Source organism: Gossypium arboreum, chromosome 13, assembly GCF_025698485.1.
Source record: "Gossypium arboreum isolate Shixiya-1 chromosome 13, ASM2569848v2, whole genome shotgun sequence".
Lineage (NCBI taxonomy): Eukaryota > Viridiplantae > Streptophyta > Magnoliopsida > Malvales > Malvaceae > Gossypium > Gossypium arboreum.
Genome location: NC_069082.1, coordinates 40,112,980 through 40,120,588, shown reverse-complemented (window position 1 = coordinate 40,120,588; position 7,609 = coordinate 40,112,980). Strand labels below are relative to the sequence as shown.

General features: G+C 39.4%; 1 non-coding gene across 1 annotated transcript; it reads left to right on the top strand.

The window, feature by feature from the left end:
• The first annotated feature begins 6,538 nt into the window (after nucleotides 1-6,538).
• LOC128286993 (small nucleolar RNA R71) lies at nucleotides 6,539-6,645 on the top strand. The gene has a single exon (XR_008277693.1). It is a non-coding gene; the product is annotated as a small nucleolar RNA R71 (small nucleolar RNA).
• The last annotated feature ends 964 nt before the right edge of the window (nucleotides 6,646-7,609 follow it).

Sequence of the window (7,609 nt, the reverse complement as noted above, 5' to 3'; positions counted from 1 at the left end):
CTTGGAGTAATTCCTTACCACACTCTTCTCCATCTCCCTTTTTTCTCCTCTTATAAGGTGTATTTATAGGCTTCGAAATGCCTAGAAGCCCTCAAAAGTGGCCTTTTTCTGAATTGGACTTAACTTGGGCTCGGTAGGGACATGCCCGTGTGCGATTACTTCAGGCCGTGTTCAAGCCTGTTAGAATGGCACGGGCGTGTGCTATACCCATGTGATTCGTGCTCCAATTCTTCCAGATTGACACAGCTGTGTGGTCTGCCCGTGTGAGGAGGTCCAAGCCGTGTTGATTTCGTACTTTGGCCCATTTTCTTTGTTTTTGGCCCGTTTCTTGTTCCTTTCACTCTCCTATGCTCTCCTAAGTATAAAACATGAAATTAAAGCATTAGGAGCATCGAATTCACCAATTCTAATAAGAAATCATCCATAAAATGCATTAAACATGAGGTAAAAATATGTATAATTTGCGATTTATCAAATACCCCCACACTTAAGCATTTGGTTATCCTCAAGCAAAATTCTCAACTCATAATCAAAATAAATTCTTCTCAACTTATAATTTCTATCGATAATATCTCACATTAATCCATAAGTAATCATACATTGAAAATTCAACTAAAAGAACACAAAAGTTTCAAACATTCCAAGTTGAGTTTTTAATCATGCAAACATAGGTGTTTCTCCGCATCTAAGTAATTATCTTTGATTCAGAATATCACAGAGTTTCACATCCTCACTAAATATTCACACAAATCACTCGAGGTGTTTAAGGACAATAAATGAAGCACTCAATAGTCAATAATGAAAAGTCATTACTATAGGCTTGCATGAAAATCAAATCTCCACCACTATAATTCAAGATGATACATCAATCAAAAGGTCTTTAGAGGGTTGTAACGAGGCTTGGTTAGGGGGGTGTGGTCATAAGCTGAAAGAAAGGGTTAGAATCGAGATTGAATCGAAAAATTGCCTAACTAGAAAAGGAGTTAATATTCACTTGTGTACAACAGAACTTTTTTTCAGAATATGAAATTATAGATATATATATAGTTTTTTATTTTTTTTAAAGAACAAGTTAAATAAAAAAAACCATAAACTAATTATTAAGAACAAGACATAGCTAAACAATTCATTCAACTCAAATCTCAAAAAAAATAGGGATTAATTTAGGGGATTTCAATAATAATGGGTTAAAGGTTAATATTAAGTGTAATACAAGAAATGGTTTGTTAGGCTCAAGGGGGTTTACTAGGGGTTAATTGTGGAGGTAGGCTTTTCATGGCATGAGTGGGTTAATCCTAAGTGCCTTAATCATTTTGACATATCAAATCAAATGGTGTGGTCTCGACATGCATAATCAAGCAAGTTCTAGAATAACAGTTCAATACTGACGCACTCAAAGCAATAATAAAAGTGAGTATGAAAGAATTAATAGATGCTCAAAAGGCTCAAAAATCTCACAAAAATTATGGCTTTTTGATGTTTAGACTCGTGAATTCCAATTCAAAGTAATATCTAGACTTGGGGAAACAACCTATAATTTTAAATTTTTAAAAATCAACTTATCATGCTTGATTCTCTAAAGTCTTAAAGTTTAAAAAATCAATGCATAAATCCCTATGTTTTAATTCAAGATAAATCAATCAAAATCATAAATTTATCCTAAATATGATATGAGAGTTTTTCAAGAGAACAAGATGATTATTCAGGGATTTTTCTGATAATGAAATAAATACCCCCCACACTTAAGATGTACATTGCCCTCAATGTACAAAGATAGATGTTAGAGTATAAAAATAAGATAATGAGAGAAGTGAAACTTCTTGTTTGATGAATTCCTTGAACTAAAGTTTTGGAGAGTGATCGGTTCAAGAGTGGAGGAGGATACTCCGGCGGTCACAGAGGTTTATTAGGCCATAAGCCCTGCGCCGAAAGAATATTATATCTAGTGGTAGCTATGGTCGTGGTCGAGCAGGACATGGCAGTCGTGGAGAACCTTTCCTGGTGGAGTTTTAGTTCCTATGTGATGATGAGCTTAAGAGCTCTATATAACTGTGATAAAATCAGAAACTTTTTAGGGGATATTAGGAAGAATAAGTACTTGAAAAAAAATAATCAAAATTAATAATTAAAAATAAAACTCTAAAATCTAACAAAAATAAATAGTTTCAATAAAAATTAAAAACATAAAACAATAAATAAATATTTCTAAACATCTTCATCGCTGGATGGTTCGCGAGGTGGGACTGGCGATGAGATGTGGAGGTGCTGACAAATCTGCTATAGAGTAGCATCAATGTTCTCAAATTGTTGAAAACACTGCTGCTTAAATCAGATGAGGCACTCAGAGATGTCAGCATATGAAGCCGTCGCATGAGCTGGATGAGAGGGTGGTGGTGGCTGAGTCAGTGGGTCCTCGTGCTGTGGGGGGACATCATCAGGAATGTCCTCGTAGGCCTCCTCCTCGGTAGATTAGGTGAGACGATATTGGGGAGGGTAGGTTCCTCGGCTCCTCTCGATCATCCTCATCCTAAGCATGCTCGAGGTACCTTGTGGAGACATTTGGCCAATAAGGGTGAGAGATGATTCTTGGGCCGCGGTGTTGAGGAGCCCGAAGTGTCGCGCCAGCCTAGTCACATAGGGGCCAATGGAGATGACCCCCTTTCGATGCCGCTCCGTCTGGTGCTGAATCGCAAGGGCGATGAAATAGGCAAAGTCGATGACATGCCCTTGCGACATGTACCATAAGAAGTAGACGTCGTGGGTGTTGACGATGCCAGTGCTCTCTCGTCTCCCTGTAATTGTGTCAGCTAAAATTGCGTGTAAATACCTCAGAGATGGTGGGAGAACTGATGCCTTGGAACGGCTAGGATTGTAGGAGGGCGTGCTAGGGGCCAACGTGTGCCAGCACTTCGAGGGAGAGACATGTATATGGCGACTGAGAGTATGTAGTTCATTCTCCTCTTGAAACTCCTCCGTATATAGGCCTAGAGCAGCACCGAACTCTGGGACCCTAAGCTGGCAAATTAATTTTCCTAGGCGAAACTGGACCATGCCGGGATCATCATACCTTGTCATTGCAGTCTGGAGATGGAACATTGAGCATAGTTCCATTGTGAGCTCGAGGTATGTCGGCTCGATAATCCTGAAGAACAGCTCCCAAGGGTCGGTGGTTAGGAGAGCCTGAATCGTGTCAGCCATCTAGACTTGTTCTACGGTAGCCTAGTCGATGCAGCAACCCGCAATTAGGGGTCGAGCCCAAAGTATTTGGAACAGTTCTTCCTAGGGCCCTCGGAGAAACTGTAAGAGAGGGTGACAAATTTTCGCAGTTAGGCCCCCGAAAGAGGACGCTCCCTTCCTCTTCTTCGAAGCAGGTACGGCGGTTTTCTTTCCTCTCGATGATGACATGGTACTTGCGAGTAGAATCATCGAGTCATCTTGATGAGTGGTCGAAGTGAAAGGAATACAATATTCAACTAAAAAGCAGACATTCGGCCATAACCAAACATGACTAATATAATAATTTCATAACCTTATCATTGTATATAGTAGTGGCATGTGTAAGACAAAAGAATGAAGCTTTCCTAACAAAATGAAATGTATGATAAAAAAAATGCAAATTTCATGAGAGGCATTGGCATGGAAATATCATGAGAATGAGCATGGTAAAATCATGGATATGAAGTTTTCCTAATCACTTGACTTAACATGCCATGTATAATAGCTAACTTAAGAATGCAAACTAAATGATAAAAATCATGAGCAAATTGAAAAGTAGTTCAAAAGTAATGAAGATTATGCTAATAATAAACATTAGTGATAAGTAAATAAGAAGTGAAAGGAGTAAACAAACGCTAAAGGAGAGAGATTGAGCGTCAAAAATAAAGTTGAAGGCAGCGCACGGGCGTGGCAGGGGGCTGTGTGGAGTTGCAGTGGCTAGGGTTAGGGTTTTTGAATGGGAAAGAAAGTGAATAGTGCAGGGTATTTATAAATTTTAGGGCACACGGCCATAGCACACGCCCGTGTCCCCCAATTTTAGCCCGTGTGATTTGCAAATTTCAAATTTGGGTGCGTCTAACATTTAGTACACACTCGTGTTCCTCGGGCGTGTGGGTTCACACGGCCATGTCTAGCTTCGTTCGCTTCTACCACGCCCGTGTGTTCAAGCTCAACGCCCATGTTCATTTAACCGGTTCGACCATGGGTGTTAGGCACGGGCGTGTCGCACACCCGTGTTAGTTTCTCAATTTCAACCACGGATCTTCCACACGGACGTGTCGCACGCTCGGGTTGTTTTGGCAGGCTCGACCACGGCCGTGTCGCACGGTCGTGGCGTTTTATCGTAGCCCATGTTGGGGAAATCTGTTGCCCTATTTTCACAGGACCTTAGGCACGCCCGTGTGCTTGGCCGTGTCTCTGTGGAAAAACCTTGTATTCAAGATCTCTATTAGTAGGTTAAGAGTTAAATACCAAAATTTAAAGAAATTAATAATGTTAGTGCTCGAGTTGCCTCCCGAGAAGCGCTTATTTATAGTCTAAGCTCGACTTACCACTCCGTTGTATGGTCATGGTGGTTGGAGGAGTTTATACTCCTCATTCTTGCTATCAGTCTTATTAAAATAAGGTTTTAAATAGGTGTTGTTTACCTTAAAAGTGCTGAACCTAGGATAACTCACGTCCACCGTACCGAATGGAAAAATACTGAGTACCGTAAGAGGGATTTCCTCATTTGGTGTGGTAGTGACAATGTAGGGATCTGCGGCATCTAGTAAGACTTTATCACCAACCTTAAGTTGATTTGGAGAGGTATCGAACTCCTTCTGGCGTAATTTTGGTTTATCATGTGTTATTGGTTTATGTGCTCGCCATTCGTCTAGCTCCTCTATCCGTAGCCTTCGTTCTTCATGAATGTGTCCTTGGTCATTGCTGGAACATGGCTCATGAACTTCTTGGAAACTCAATTTCTGCAAAGTAGGTTGTGTCATATTGTCAGTTTTAGTAGACTGGTGTGGACCATTACCTTCAATGTTTGATGTGATACCAGAATTACGAGCTTGAAGGGTGATCAATTCGTCTCCCACACGAAGTGTAAGCTCACCTGTGCCAACATCAATAATTATTTTAGCAGTTGCTAAAAAGGGCCTCCCTAAAATCAAAGGGGTGTTATTATCCTCCTCTATGTCCAGAACAACGAAATCAACGGGAAATATGAACTTATCTACTTTCACTAGTACATATTCAATAATACCCCTAGGAAATCTTATAGTTTTATCTGCCAATTGAATGCTCATCCTAGTTTGTTTAGGTTTCCCAAGACCTAGTTGCTTAAACATTTTGTAAGGCATGACATTAATACTAGCCCCTAAATCAGCTAATGCATGACTTATATCTAAACTACCAATTAAGCAAGGAATTGTAAAACTCCCTGGATCTTTCAATTTTTGGGGTACTTTATTCTGTAGAATAGCTGAGCAGACTACGTTTAGCTCCATATGCGACGCTTTGTCCAACTTCTGTTTATTTACTAAAATCTCTTTTAAAGATTTCATTGCATTTGGCATCTACGACAAAGCTTCAATAAATAAACGGTAAGTTAATATGTAATTTTTTCAAAAGTTTGAGGAATTTACCGAATTGTTCGTCTGAGCGGTCTTTTCTTGTCGCGTTAGGGTATGAGACACGAGGTTTATATTCTTTATTCACCGTTTTGTTATGACTTACCTCACTTTTACCTTTGCTCACCACAGTTTCTTGCATCAATTCTGGCTTAGGCGCAATGACTCCTTTCTTATCTTGAGTACTAATTGCGTTGAAGTGCTCCCTTGGATTAGGTTCAGTATTACTTGGTAAGCTACCTTGTGGTCGTTCGGAGATCAGTTTGGATAGCTGGCCTATCTTAGTTTCGAGCCCTTGGATCGATGCTTGTTGATTCTTAAGTGCTGTCTCGGTATTTTGGAAATGGGTTTCTGATACCGATATGAATTTTGAGAGCATCTCATCAAGGTTCGGTTTCTTCTCTTGTTGATAAGGTGGCTGTTGAAAACCCTGAGGATTTTATGGCTTTTGATTCCCTTGACCACCCCAGGAGAAATTTGGGTGGTTCCTCCAACTTGCATTATAAGTGTTACTGTATGGGTTATTTTGAGATCTAAAGTTATTGTTACCCATATAGTGGACTTGTTCCTCTTCGGTTGTAGGATTGAAGGATTGATATTCTGTATGCACACCTCCTCCACTTGAGTCACACCTCATTACTAGATGTACCTGCGTAGAACCAAGTAAACCATCAATCTTTTTATTGAGAAATTCTACTTGATTTGACAGCATAGTAACTGAGTCGACGTTATAAACGCCGGCTATTTTTGTTGGCTTAGTCCTCATGACCTGCCACTGATAGTTATTCAGTAACATTTCTTCAATGAATTCATAAGCCTCTTCAGGTGTTTTGTTGTTGATGGTTCCTCCAGCAGCTGCGTCAATCATTTGTCTTGTTGAAGGATTCACACCATTGTACAATGTTTGAACTTGCAGCCATAGAGGTAACCCATGGTGAGGGCACCTTCACAATAGATCCTTGTATCTCTCCCATGCATCGTAAAGTGTTTCTAAGTCCATTTGTACAAAAGAAGAGATATCATTACATAACTTAGCCAGTTTAGCCGGCGAAAAATATTTTAGTAGAAATTTTTCGGTTATTTGTTCCCAAGTAGTAATAGATCCTCGTGGTAACGAGTTTAACCACTGTTTAACTTTGTTTCTCAGTGAAAAAGGGAATAACCGAAGACGAATGACATCATCAGAAACGCCATTAATTTTAAAAGTGTCGCAAAATTCCAAAAAATTTACCAAGTGAGTGTTGGGATCCTCATCCTGCAAACCATCAAACTGAACAAACTGCTGTATCATCCGAATTGTGTTAGGTTTCAGTTCAAAATTGTGGAACAGGATTTTGATTAGCCACAATTGCAGGAGGTAGCTGATTGCCTTGGTTTTCAGCCATCTCTTCGGTTGGGGCTTGAGTATCATCTTCTTACTCATTCTCCGTGTATATTAAGCTTCGCCTTATTTCTCTTTAGTTTCTATGAACTGTGCGATCGATTTCTTCGTCAAAAAGTAATGGTCCCGACGGGTTTCTTCTAGTCATAAACTATGAAAACCTGCCAAGAGAAGGAAAAAGAAAGTTAATTAGTAATAATAACTAAATTAAATTAAATTGCAAGAAAAATAAATGGCTAAAATAATAAAAATTGAGTGTTCCTAATATTTCAGTTCCCCGGCAGCGGCGCCAAAAACTTGATCGCGAGGTTTCGTGATAGGTTTTAAATATTTATAATTACTCGTTCTTGAACTAACGATTATCGCGATGTAGGCAAGTGTACCTATCGAACAGTAGTATAGTTTTAGCAAGACCAGACTCTCGAACCCAAAGGAACTAAAAGTACTAGTAATGACTGTCTTTTTATTATCTAGCCTAAGAATAAAGAGGTTTTGTTTTAATTAACTAATTATCTAAACTAAGAACTCACAGAGAAAAGAATTGGGGAATTGCTTTTGGGAAAATCGATTGAATGAAGACAATACCTAAGGAAAAATCCACCTAGACTTTACTTGT